This window comes from Grammomys surdaster, unplaced genomic scaffold, assembly GCF_004785775.1.
Source record: "Grammomys surdaster isolate TR1022 unplaced genomic scaffold, NIH_TR_1.0 204, whole genome shotgun sequence".
Lineage (NCBI taxonomy): Eukaryota > Metazoa > Chordata > Mammalia > Rodentia > Muridae > Grammomys > Grammomys surdaster.
In genome coordinates, this window is record NW_021604649.1 from 1971945 (window position 1) to 1986235 (window position 14291).

At 45.0% G+C, this 14291-nt stretch overlaps 1 pseudogene across 1 annotated transcript; it reads left to right on the forward strand.

Moving 5' to 3' along the window:
• The first annotated feature begins 11009 nt into the window (after window positions 1–11009).
• Window positions 11010–13613, forward strand: LOC114624070 (annotated as a pseudogene). The gene has a single exon (XR_003711882.1). The product of XR_003711882.1 is annotated as an F-box/LRR-repeat protein 17 pseudogene (transcript).
• The last annotated feature ends 678 nt before the right edge of the window (window positions 13614–14291 follow it).

The window sequence follows — 14291 nt, forward strand, 5'->3', positions numbered from 1 at the left end:
ACACACACACACACACACACACACACACACACACACACACACACACACCACACCACACATCCATGTAAGCATGCAGAAAATAACTCAAAAAATTGGAAATATAATAAGTCCATCATTATGCCGTTCAGCAAGGTATATACCTAATGCATATTGCTGTTTGTGTGTCCTGTATTTCCCTAAGGCATCATGTGTCAGTCATCCCTGTACTGAAGTACAGTACCCTCCCCTTGCCTAGGATTGTCAAGCAGGCATCTATTTGTTTATGTTAACATGTGTCTTGCACACACATATACAAGTCATCACTAGGGTTACCTACTACCTGCCATGCTACACTAGAAATGTGTCTAGTTACAACTATCTCATTTCATTTTTTTTGGTTACTACATGCTTCCTTCCCTGTCTGCACACAGGTGACAAATCCAAATTCTGTGATGTGGGAGAATCTGGCTTTGCTTGACAACACATGGGACCTTCATCTACCAACAAGCCTGAGGCTCAGTGTAGACAGATGCTCACTTCTATGAAGATCAAAAGTTAGTTTTTTACCCTCTAATTTTAGCTTTTTGGGAGTAAGTTGTAATGTCTGATGTTAGGGATTGAAGCCAGGTCCTCCTGCATGCTAGGCAAGGGCTCTACCACTGAGCTGCACTGGACTAGTAGTTACTGCTTCATTGCTGACAAAATACTGAAAGAAGTAAAGGTAGAAAGATTACTCTGGACTTCCAGTTTCAGTGGGTTCAGTTGGTGGATGCTTTTTCTATACATGCAGCATACAGGAGAGGCTGTTCCTCCCTTCATCCTGGATGAGGGTGGCCAACAAGGAATATAAGAAGGGCCCAAGGCAAGAAACAGCCTCAAGTACATGGTTTTAATGAGGTAATTCCTCAAAAATTCTTGCCTCCCACATAACTACCAATACCATGTGACATCTCCAACAGATTCACTTGGTGATTGGACGAGAAATCCCACAACACAATTACTTTCAGAAATGTCCTCACACATGGGGAAAAGTGGAACTTATTTATTTATTTATTTATTTATTTACTTTCATTCTATGTATTTACCATTGCTCTATTCAGACACACCAGAAGAGGGCGTCAGATCCCACCATAGATGGTTGTGAGCCACCATGTAGTTGCTGGGAATTGAACTCAGGACTTCGGGAAGAGCAGTCAGTGCTCTTAACCGCTGAGCCATCTCTCCAGACCCAAAAGTGGAACTTTTACTGCTATGTCCTAGACTTTTCTGAAATACTCAGACTATCAAAATTAACATGCACACTCAGTGTCATTTTCAGATGAGTTTTCACTAAATCACCCAGGCTGCCATCAAATTTGCAATTGCCCTCTGTCAACTTTCAAGTAGTCAGGATCATAGCCTCTCCTGGGCTATAATAAATATCTTTTTCTTTTTGTTTCTTTTTGTTTACTGAAACATGTTCTAATCCTGTGTCCCAGGCAATACTGGAACTCACTTGATAGCCCAATTGTGATATTTGTGCTCCAGCCTCTGGAGTACTAGGCTTACAGGAGTAGACCACTATACATGCCATGATGGAATACATTTCTAAGTGACTTTATCCTTGACCTAGGTCCCTAGAACAGACTTTAGGGAGCAAAACAGAGACAAGTTTAGGAAGACAGTAGAGTCATCACAGGGAAAGTGTTGTGAGTAGTATTCACCAAAACTCACAATAAAGAATACTTCTCGGGGGCTGGAGAGATGGCTCAGAGGTTAAGAGCACTGACTGCTCTTCCAGAGGTCCTGAGTTCAATTCCCAGGAACCACATGGTGGCTCATAACCATCTGTAATGGGATCTGGTGCCCTCTTCTGGTGTGTCTGAAGACAGCTATAGTGCACTTATATACATTAAAATGAACAATAATTCTTTAAAAAATACTTCTCCTTAGCCTGGGATATGGCCCAATAGTGAAGATTGACTAACATATACAACAGGCCTAGGGGACAAGGTACCACTCTAGCAAAATAAGATGCACTGACAGATTTAGGATTTTATATGAACACGAATAGATGATGAAGTAGATACTTAACAGAGCCAAGTCCAAGGTCAGACCCGAATGGCAGCAAAGCCAGAAGAGCTTACAGAATAGCAGAATTAAGGCTTATATCTGAAGGACATAGATAGTACAAATAAGACCTAGGGTTCTGGGCCACTACAGACAAGGGACACATAACCTGTGTTCGTATGATAAAGGTTGTAGTCAGGTCTAGACTTATTAGTGTTCCATGGCTGATGCTATGAGGTGAGCTGTGTCATATGCCCATTTCACATATCATTTGTATGGAGGAGCCATAATGCCCCATGTACCTCTCCTAGGGATGACGGAGGTAATGTGGGTTCCTATGGCTATGGCTCTGATGAATGGAACTGTGGAGAGGGAAGAGACAAGAGACCTCTATGTGAGGATGCAGAGAGTGGTCAGAGGTGCTGATAAATGGATGTGTTCAACAAAACAAACCAAATGCAGAAAGAAAGATGGTTCAGGGTTAACTTCAAATGAATAACCGTGTTTAAATGTGTGTTCTTGCTTAATTTTGTGTTGGGGGGACTTGAAACTAGAAAGGATATCATAAGATGGGAGGTGGAGTCCTTAAAGAGGTACAAAGAGTAACTCTTTGTATACAGGGGGCAGGAAAGTAGTAACAGGGACAATCAGGGAGAAAGAAGGGGACTGGGAAAATGAGGATGGGGAGTAGGACAAAGTGATTGACACTTGGACTGATAAAAACCAAGAATATGGGAATATGTCATTATGAAACCCATTATTTTGCATGCTACCTTAACACATCAAGGAAATAGAGTCCCGAGGATGAAATGTGAAGAGAAAATAGTCTACTTTTGAAGCAGAATTAGTGGTCCTCTGTTGCAGGAAGAAAACTTATATTTACGGGAAACTGGGATCCTTGAATGGAAGTTGGAACCTGGCTATTTTTGTCCCTCCCTAGAAGTGCCCTTACCATGTCATCTGTCGGACTAACACTCACTGAATGGCCATCAGAACAATCACACATGTCAAGTACTGAAGATCACTCCCAAGGCAAATGACAATAATGGCAGACTAATGCTTCCCAGCTGCAGTAGCATGCTCAGAGGTCTGTGGGATGGACTTTGTGTTCCAGGGTTCTGAAAATATGTCCTTAACCATTTTGTATTACACTCACACACAGTGGAAGAATACCACCCATAGCTCAATTCATTTATGGATATTTAAATGTTCTTCATGTGTGCCTATAGGAATTAAAATGTATATGATTTGTTCTGAATACATTAGGAATCCCAAAATACTATTTATGAAAATACCAAACACACAATGAATACAACTTATATGATCCAAGTGCCAACTGAGACATTTGGAAGTTCTGTATCAAAGTTATTCAGAATTCAATCTGTGCTTACACCTGAATTTTGTTTCCTGGAGGATTCTCAGTAGGTACACATCCACATGGAAAAGACACTGAATCTGAGTGTGGATGCCAGCCTTAAAGGGTACTGGGCTTGCTGGACTGGCTGGCATGGGCTGCTCTTGTAAGGTCCAAATTCACTCAGCCTCTTTAACACATCATTTGGACCAGAATGTCAGCCCCAGTGCTGAGCTATATCCTCAGCTTATGGCTCCAAGGACTGAAGAAACTGTCGGTACTAGGAAATGCAAAGCACAGTTACTGCATGCTGAGTTGTTTTAAGTGTAGAGCCTGGTAAATTGGGCTCTTCGTTCCTCTCATCTTCAGAGGCTCCGCCCAGATGCTCTTCACCCCTCATTCTTAAGAGTGTCTGGACCAGACCTGTCCCTCAGAACCTCCTCTTAGAGAATCTGGTTGCAACTCACCAATTTTACCCAGTAGGTACAAATGGTGAGCAAAATAGCTTTGGGAAGAACCCTGTAGTCTGACAATGACAAGTTTAGTGTCTCTTGGAATGAGAGAGACTGAACATAATGAATACAGTGGAAATATTTCAAGAAACAAAGGAATCCATAGAGCTATTACAGGGGGTGTTAAAAGGTGAAATTTATATGTTCCCTGCTCTGTTACATCATCCATAGCTTGCATAAATCTATATGTTAGCGGAGTATCTATGTGGATGTACCTAATTCCAATGCAGAATTTCTGAAGCTCTGGGATATAGCTGGTGTGGCCTGGATAATTCTTTTAGTGAGAAGCTATTTGTGCATTTTACCATCATCCCTGAGGTTTAGCAAGTTTAACAGTGTCCATTAGTTATTAGCAAATATACAGCATCCCAATGATGGCAAGAAGGGCCAAATGTCACGAGGAGATGGTAGTAGCAGTAAACATCATGACTGGGATCAAAACTCTTAACTCATTGATAATGACAACAAACAATTATGAATAGGTCCCATGGACTGATTTCGGTGTTTACTTTTGTGTATTTTAGTACATTATAATGACAAATTTGTGTTTAAGGCCAAATTTTCTTCTAATTATTCATTTTTATGCCCATAAGTTAGTGCTGCTACTGGATTTTGCCAGATAAGTGTCTGAGAGTGGTTATTGCAGAGATTCTTAACTGGCCAAAGTATTGAGAATATGTGATTTTGGAATTCACAGCCATAAATGAGGCATACATGTCCCCTCTATGGGCCAGGCAACTCCATGGAAGAAAGTAAAGAATGTAACAGGAGGGGAGAGAGTGGAGAGGTGTGGACTCAAGTCTCTAGAACATGACATAGCCTTTTCATGCCTGAAGTCTTAGCAGCTGTTAGTAACTCCAGAAGATTGGGCCTTCAAAATCTGTCACGGAGAGGGTAGAACGCTTATGAGCCTCTCTCCCATTCCTGAGAATTGGGAGAAAGTTAATAGTTGTTAGGGAGAGGGGTTTATGAAATCCCACTCCTCCCTAAGAAGGATCTCTCGGTAATTAATGCTTTCAGAAGGTGAGGGAAATTGACTTCTGTGGTGTAGCCACTTCTAAGGTACCCATGATTCTGGTTTTAATCCCTTAGCAATGCTTCTATAGGAAACAAATGAAAACAGTGTGTTGACCAAATATATTCTGAAGATAGAAGAGACACTACCTGGGTGTGATGGTTTGTATATGTTTGGCAGAAGGAGTGGCGCTATTAGAAGGTGTGGCCCTGTTGGAGTAGGTGTGGCCCTGTTGGAGTAGGTGTGGCCCTATTGGAGTAGGTGTGGCCCTATTGGAGTAGGTGTGGCCCTGTTGGAATAGGTGTGTCACTGTGTGTGTGTGTGTAGACCCTCATCCTAGCTTCCGGGAACCCAGTACTCTGCTAGCAGCCTTCAGATGAAGATGTAGAACTCCCATCTCCTCCTGCACCATGCCTGCGTGAATGCTGCCATGGTCCTGTCTTGATGATACTGAACTGAACCTCTGAACCTGTAAGCCAGCCACAATTAAATGTTGTCCTTTTAAGAGCTGCCTTAGTCATGGTGTCTGTTCACTGCAGTAAAACTCTAAGAAAGAAGTTACTAGGAGTGGGGTATTGCTGTGATAGGTCTGACCATGCTTTTGCTTGGAAGAATGTGGGTTTTGGGACTTTGGATTTGGAAAGCAGTGGAATGCTTTAAGTGGGGCTTAATGGGTCATCCTAGCAGGAATATGGAAGACTTTGTTACTGAGAGTGATTTGAACTGTGCTGACATGACCCAAGACAGATCAGTGGAGAAGAATTTCAGAATTTGGCCTAGAGACTGTTTTTGTGGTATTTTGGTGAAGAATGTTGCTGCTTTTTGCCATTGGAAGAGTCTGCTCTGAAGCTAAAGTAAAGAGATTTAGATTAATTGCCTTGAAACAGGAAGTCTCAAAACAGCCTGGTGTAGATTCTGTTGTGTGGTTACTAAAGTTCTCTCTTATGAAGAGCATTTTAATGAAAAGGAGCAAGTTGAGAAAGGAAAGATACAAAATATATGGTTCAAGAGTGCAATCAATTAATGGGGTAGGAAGTAGAATAGAGCTGAATCCTATGTTCTAGAAGATGCCAGATTAAGGGAATGGGACTTTGGGGCAAGATCTTACCCAGCTAAATTTAGATCCAGGCATGGTGGTACACACCTTTAATCCCAGGGGAAAAAGACAAGCATCTCTGAGTTCAAGGCTAGGCTGGGATAGAGCAAGTTCTAGGTGAAGAAAAGTCCAGGTGCGGTAGTACACGCCTTTAATCCCAGGAGACAGAGTCATGCAGATCTCTGAGTTCAAGGTCAGTCTACAGAGGAAGTTCCAGGACAACCAAGCTTAGGCAGTGAAGGAGTTGGAAAACAGAAAGCTGGTGATAATGTAATAGAACAAGGGGGACATGTTCCAGTCTCAGCAAGCAGCAGAACTCAGCAGCTTCAGCCATGTAGCTCTGGCTTTATAGTCAAGAATAGAAGGGACTACTGGGACAATTGATGCTGGTTAGTTAGAGCTAAGAAATTAGTGGTGATTAAGAAGAGACCAGCACTACTGAGGTGAACGAACTCTTCTGGAAAGTGTTTTCTGAGAGCACAAAGAAGCTGTGTTCCAGTGATAGCCAAGGTTGTACCTCGTGCTGCAGCTGGACTTGGTAATGTGTAAGAGTCACCCAGGTGGTACTGGTTTTGAAGGTATGAAGGGGTCATGAAGAGCAGCTGAGGCTTGGCACTGTGAGAGGCCATGGAAAGCCATTGGTGAAGGTACAGCCTGAGTTGCAGTTGATGGCCCAGGACTGATGGGGTCATGCAAAGGAGTTGAGGCTTGGCACCATGAGGAGAGCCTATGAGAGGCTATTGGTGAAGCGTAGTTGCAGCAGTAGACCCCAGTGTATTGGAGATGCTAGTACCATGGGGTGATCACCAAGAACAGCAGCAGCAGTGGAGTGGATCAACCTAAGTTTAGAGTGCTACAGGGGGCAGAGCTAGAGAAGTGATGCCAACCCATCAGAGGAGCCCAGAAGATCGTGTGTGGATCCCAGACATTGAAACAAGAAGCTGTAACATTGAAGTAGCCTTGGAGACCCCAAGATGTTCTAGATGCCAGAGCCATGGGCTGTCTGCTGAGGAAAGCTGCTAATAAAGAATGGAACCAGCCCAGGAGAAAGAAGTTTGTTGCAGTCAACCAAGATGAAAAAGTAGCTGGAGATCTGAAGACCACTTTTACATCAGCCATGGAGATGCAGAGTTTGGAGTTTGCCCAGCTGGTTTCCTGACTTGCTTTGGGGATTATAGTTAAGTGATTGGATGAATCTCAGAAGAGTCTTTGAACTTTGAACTTTGAACACTGTTGAGACTGCTATAGGCTATGGGTACTTTGGAAGTTGGACTAAATGTATTTTGCATTATGCTATGACTAGGTATGCCCCCCATAGACTCATGTGTTAGAACAAGCCTATGGGGGTCAGGGAGTGGAATGTGATATTTTATATATGCTTGTCCCAGGGAGTAGCACTATTAGGAACTGTGGCCCTGTTGGAGTTAGGTGTGGTCCTGTTGGAGTAGGTGTGTCACTGTGGGCATGGGCTTTAAGACCCTCATCCTAGCTGCCTGGAAGTGAATATTCTGCTAGAAGCCTTCAGATGAAGATGTAGAACTCTTGGCTCCCCCTGCACCATGCCTGCCTGGATGCTGCCATGTTCCCACCTTGATGATAATGGACTGAATCTTTGAACCTGTAAGCCAGCCCCAACTGAATGTTGTCCTTTATAAAAATTGCCTTGGTCATGGTGTCTCTTCACAGCAGTGAAATTCTAAGATACTCTGGGTTCTACCAGAGTATCGGGATCAGGAGTAGTGAGAGGGAGCAGGGTGCTTGGTAGTGATGGTGATGAAAGTACATGGGCAGGTGGGGATCTGTTAAATAACCCCCACCATGCATGCTCCTCTAGGTAACCTTAATTAAAGCTATGGGTTGACAAAAACAAGACAAAAACAAACAAACAAACAAACAAACAAACAGTCCCAAACTAGTGAAAATAGAAAGAAGAGTAGTTGCAAAAATCACTGAGATCAGGAGGAGTGGGAGGGGATACAACATAGTGATGGTATATAGCCATGATTAAAACATGTATGTATGTATGTATATACATATATATGTATGTATATATGTCACAACAAAATATATAAAACAGCAGCAACATACCTCTTTTCACGGTGTCAGACTCCTGTATTTGTGACTCCCTTTCTTACCATGGGCCAGATCCTGGGACAGATCCCTAGGACTACAAAAATAATACTACAGTTAAAAGTGACAAGATCAAAAAAAAAAGTGACAAAATCAGTGGATAGAGGGGTGGTTCTGTGGTTAAGGGTACACACTGCTCTTACAAAGGACCCAGATTTGGTTTCCAGAACTTACATGGCAGCTCATCTGGTGTTTAACTCTACTTCTAACGTTGTGATTTCCTCTTCTCGACTCTGCTGGCTCTGCACACATATGGTACACATACATACATGCAGGTAAATTATTCATATACATAAAAGGAACTAGAACTTTTTTTTAAAGTGACATGACCACCTGCATAGGAAATATGACAGTTCATTAAAGATCTTGACAGATGTGTCCTGTGCATGTGCTACTGTTCCCCTTCAAGAACAGAGCTGAAATTTGTGCTGTTAACTCCATCTGCCCCTGCCTTTGCCCCAACTGAGCCCCTCCATTCTCCATACATTGCCAAAGCCTATAGTTACGCTGCCAACTTTATCTACTCCCACCCACTGGACCTATACTCCCAAGCACATGTGGTTTCTTCTCTAGCCAGAGACATTAGACTTACTGCCAAATCCACCCATCCCTGCAACCTTTCCAGAGAGGTGCACTGGACCCATAACTACAACTTTCCTACCTCTAACGACTTACCACAGGAGCACATGTCTCACGTCTGTCTTTCGGCCTTCCTTCTGCCCCTCTTCTTCACGTAGGGATCCCAGTCTACTATTCTAAAAGGGAGGAAAGGGAGCAGAGTGAGGAAACACTGGACCAAAGCAAGACCAAAAAGCAGCAGGGCAAATTCCAAATTCTGCATCTCCATGTCTGATGTCAAAGCACTCTTCAGACCTCCAACTCCTTTCAGTTTGTTGACTGCAACACACTTCTCTCTCTTGGGCTGATTCCACACCCAGTCTGCAGCTCTCCTTGGCACGTATCCCATGACTCTGACATCTCTAACACCTTGGGGTTTCCAACACAATCCAGGTTTTACCTTCACAGTGTCATGCAATGGCTCATCAGGGCTTCCATGCAGGGACACCACTGAGACAAGCCTGGCGTCAGTGGCTTTCCTTTGTCAGAGAGGGCGAGTCCATAACTCCTTTCTTGTATCCTTGACTCTAAAGCTAGAACCATGTGGCCAAAGCTTTTCAGTTCTGTTTGCTGGGTCTGGAACGTGGCCCCCTCTTTCAATCCCATCTGCGTCACATAACAAGTTCCCAAACTAAGTAAAGACACACCCATACAAATAGAAGAAGCACACTGAACACCAGATAGACCAGACCAGAAATACTCACAACACATGCTAGTTATGACATTAGGTATACAGAACAAAGAAAGTGTATTGAAAGCTGCAAAAGAAAGGTAGCAAGTCACAAAAAGGGAAAACGTATTAGAATAACAAACGATTTCTCAGTGAAAACTTAGAAAGCCGGAAGATCTTGGAACAATGCAGTATGGATGCTAAAAAGTCCACACAATGACAACCTACACTAATTTGCCCAGTGAAACTATCTGCCTTAGCTGAAAGAAAGAAAAATTTCCTGTGCTATAAACAGCCTAAAATTTTATATCTCACAAACAATACCTAAACAAAATACAGGAAGCTGTATTTCAGGCTGCAGAAAGAAATGAGCGTAGCTAAGAGACTTGAAAGAAATACAAAGCCATCATCACAAAAGCACAAAGTACCAAGAACATAATACCACCAAAAATCAACAACATAATGGCTCCAGTCAGCATAGACTTTTAAATATTAACTTTAAATACCAATGACCTCGATTCTCCAATTAAACAACATGCTGGCTTAATGGATCAAGGAACAAAATCCATCTACCTGTTGCCTACAAGAAACACTTCTTACGTTTTAAAGATAGACACCAGACACTGCCTTAGAGTAAAAGGATGGATGAAGGTACTCGAGTCAAATGAGATAGGGACAAAGGAGCAACTGGCATTGCTGTTACAATATATGTCAGAATAGACTTCCAAGTAAAGTTAATGTGAAGAGATAAAGAAGGACACTTAAGTCTTACCAAGAGAACAATTAAGCGAGAAGACATTACTATCCTAAACATATATGTACCAAACACTGGCGCATCCAATTTCATTTAAAAATGTACCAGTGACACACACTAGTACCAACCTGTTAATTCTATGTGACTTCAATGCCCTAGTTTCTCCAATAGACAAGTCACCTGGACAGACAGTAGACAGAGAATCATGAGAATTAGATGGTATCATCCATCAAATGGACTACAGAATATTCTACACAAACACCAAAGGACACACGTTCTTCTCAGCAGCAAAAGGATGGGTTTCCAAAAACAGACCACATCCTGGGATACAAAAGAAACCTCTAATTTCAGGAAGATTAAAACGACGCTGAGCATCCTATCTGATGCACCACAACTTAAAACTGACAGCAGACAAATCTCCAGTAAATACACAAACTCATGGAGACTCAACAACACAGTATTGAATGATGAATGGGTCAAAGAAGAAATCAAAAAAGAAGCAGACCATTTCTGGGAACTAGAGGAAAACACAACATGAAACCTCTGAGACACATTGTGAAAGTAGCCCTAGGAGGAAAAATGATAGCTCTAAGTTCCTACATTAAAAGAAAAAGAGAGAAAAAAAGGCCCACCTCAGGAGAGGCATGGGCTTCAGACCCCTAAAGAACCTCTGAGCAGGGGGTCTGGGCCAGTAGCTAGCCTTTTGTCAGGCTGGCAACCCAACCAGGTGAGCCATCTCTCTGCCCCCCCCCCCCCCCCCCCCCCCCCACCCTCCCTCCTTCACCCCCCCTCCGGCGCGCCCCCAAGGCCGGCTCCGCCCCCTCTTGGAGTGGGTGGTGTGCTCCTGCGGCTCCTGTTGTGTCGCAGGCACACGCGCGCCGTTGGCGGAGCTGCAGCAGATAAAGTGGTCTGAGCAAGACTGCCATTGCCCCCACCACCGCGCAGACTGACCGAAGCGAGAGGCCTTGCGAGACCCGACACGCTTCCTCCCTCGAGTCCTCACAGCTCGAGCCCATCTTTCTCCAGGCTTCCGGGCCCAAAGTATGTAGCCCGCATCTGGCCGCCTAGGTAGCCCGCGGCTGACGCCCACCAGGTCGTCGAGGGTGCCAGGTGCGCAACGCGGAGCAGCTCGCGGCGGGCAGAGGCCCAGTCAGCCAGCGGCCTGTCCGGCCATCGGAGCCTGCCTCTCGGGCCTCCCTCCCAGTCTCTCGGGCTAGCCCTCCTAGGGCCGTCTTTATGGGCCACCTTCTCTCGAAGGAACCTCGGAACCGTGCGAGCCAGAAGAAGCCTCGTTGCTGCAGCTGGTGTCGCCGCCGACGCCCTCTCATCCGACTGCCGGGCCGGACGGCTAGCAAGTCGTCCCCACAGCCCGAGGCGGCGGCCCGCAACCGGGACTGCTTCTTCCGCGGGCCCTGCATGCTGTGCTTCATCGTGCACAGCCCCAGCGGGCCCGCCCCCGGCGGCCCAGAGGAGGAGCCGCCGCTGTCGCCGCCGCTGCCGCGGGACGGGGCCTACGCCACCGCCCCCTTGCAGCACCTAGAGCCCCGCTACGCGGCCTTGGCGGCCGAAGATTGCGCCGCGGCGGCCCGCCGCTTCCTGCTGTCGTCGGCCGCAGCCGCGGCCGCCTCCTCGGCCTCGTCGCCCGCCACCCGTTGTAAGGAGCTGGGGCTGGCCGCCGCCGCCGCCTGGGAGCAGCAGGGCCGAAGCCTCTTCGTGGCCAGCATGGGGCCATTGCGCTTTCTGGGGCCGCCGGCCGCCGTACAGCTCTTCCAGGGGATGCCGCCGCAGAACGAGCATCCCTTGGCCCCCGACCTCGTGTGCAACTGGAAGGACGACGAGCCTCCCGACTACACCTACTGCAGCCAGCCGCGCTGCGGCGGCGGCGGCGGCGGCGGCGGAGGACCTGTTGGGGGAGGTGGCTTGCTGCTGCAGCCACTGGATGCTGGCTACTGCCAGACCCCAGAGCAGTCCCTGCCAGTGATCGGCTCCAGGCCCACCTCTCCTGCCTCAGAGTGTTCCTTCATTGAAGCCACCGGGGACACTCTCCGGGTTGGAAGCATCACTGCCTGGTCTGCTCAGCATCAGGCTGAAAGCCGCAGCGCGGACTGTCAGAGGCTCCCTGATCCCTGCAGTTTTATTAGGGATTCGCCCCCTGAGCCCCTAGATATCAATCAGCTGCCAGGGTCCATCGTGCTTGAGGTGGATCTGGATGACTAGGCCCAGGGATGCGAGTTCTCCCCCCCAACCCCGCCCCCGCTCCCCGCCCCCCTTCCCGAGGCTGTCTCTGTCCTCCCCTTGTGCAAGGAGGAGTGGGATTGATTCCCTGACAGCCCGGGGTCGCTTGAAGGGGAGACTGGGCAGCCAGTCGGCCCCGTGCTTAAGGCCTGTTTTGAAGTAGAAAAGCTTGGAGTCTGCTGAATGCCTTGTAGTAGATTAGGTCTGTTTCCACAATTCAGGATTCATTTACTGCATTAGCAAATCCCGATATAGAAACTATTAGATATCTGTGGAATAAATATATGCATACTTGAGCAATTTCTATTTGGTGGGTAACAGCTTTACATATCGATGTTTGAAAAGTTTTCAAACTGTTTTCAGGTTTGATCGCTGCTAGTTAGTGCCAATAACTTACAATTAAGCATGTACCATGATCAGTCATTGTACCAGAGCTTTATATATACAAATCTCATGGGTTCCTCCATTTGATGCTGTGACATAAGTCCTGTTAATATTTACTGTATTCAAAAAGAAACTGACATTCCAGTGTTTTGGGACAGATGACTTACACCACTGAGCCAGGAAGAAGAGGAATTTCGTGGTTGAATGACTGGTTCAAAGTCACACCCATTAACTAAAGAGCAAGTTTAGGACTTGAACTAGGGACTTTTGGCCAGCTTGACTTGAAAAACAAACCAACTCTGTTGTTTATGCTGTTGTTCTTTCTCGTATGTCCTTACCTTCATGTGCAATGGATTACCAGAAGTTGGAAGTCTTTTATGTTTGGGGTTGGGTGAGTGAAGAAGTGAAGTGCCTGGTGGGAATTTTACGTCACTGTCAGTTACTTAGTAAAATGTCCTGCTTTGTCAGCGCTAGAAACAAACTTCGTGATAGTTTGTGTTAAGTTATTAACTCCCTTTCCCCTTGTTACTTGTCTTTGTTCCCATACTTTTTTTCCCTGGAGGTTATAAAATGAGAACTTGAGTTTTCAGTGTGGATGATATTTAAATAGCATTAACCAGAAACAACCTTCAGGAGAATGTGGCTACTTTCCTTGTTACTGAATTAACTGCCAATGAATTGTAAATGTTACTGTTACATCAGTGTACCTTATCTTAGTAGACTTTTAACATACGTGTAATTGTGTGTTTGAATCTGTTTTACTGTGACATTGATGTTCTTGTGAAAAATACAGCAAATGAGTAAACAAAGTTTCCCATTTCTTTGTGTCATAATGTAAGGATCTATGGAGTTGTATTTGCTGGGGGAATTATTACTTATGTGTTCAGGGGATGAATTTTGGGGCAAAGTCTTGATTCCTTCAAATCACTGGATCATATAGGCCAGTAGTTCTCAATCTGTGGGTTGTGACTCACAAAGACCATTGGAAAACACAGATATTTATATTACAATTCATAATAGTGCCAACATTGCATTTATGAAGTAGCAACAAAATTCATTTTATAGTTGGGGTCACCACAACCTGAGGAACCATATTAAAGGGTTGCAGCATTAGAAAGGTCGAAAACCACTTAAATAGATAAATAAAACATCAACAGAACTATCAGAAAGAGCACAAATAAATGAATTAATGACACAATTAAAAAGTTGGATAAACAAAACCAAACCAAGTCCAAAACAGCAAGAAGTAATAAAAACCAGAACAGAAATCAATAAAATAGAAAACAATGCACAGAATCAAGAAATCTAAGAGCTGGGCTCTGAGGAAATAAACAAGGTGGATTCCCAGGTCTGCAAACGAGATCTCCAGGCAACCCATCTTCAGGCAACCCATCTTCAGCTGTTCAAACAAACAAGCAAATACATGAAGAAGTAAATAATAAATAAATAACAGATGAGAGAGAGAGAGAGAGAGAGAGAGAGAGAGAGGAGTGGG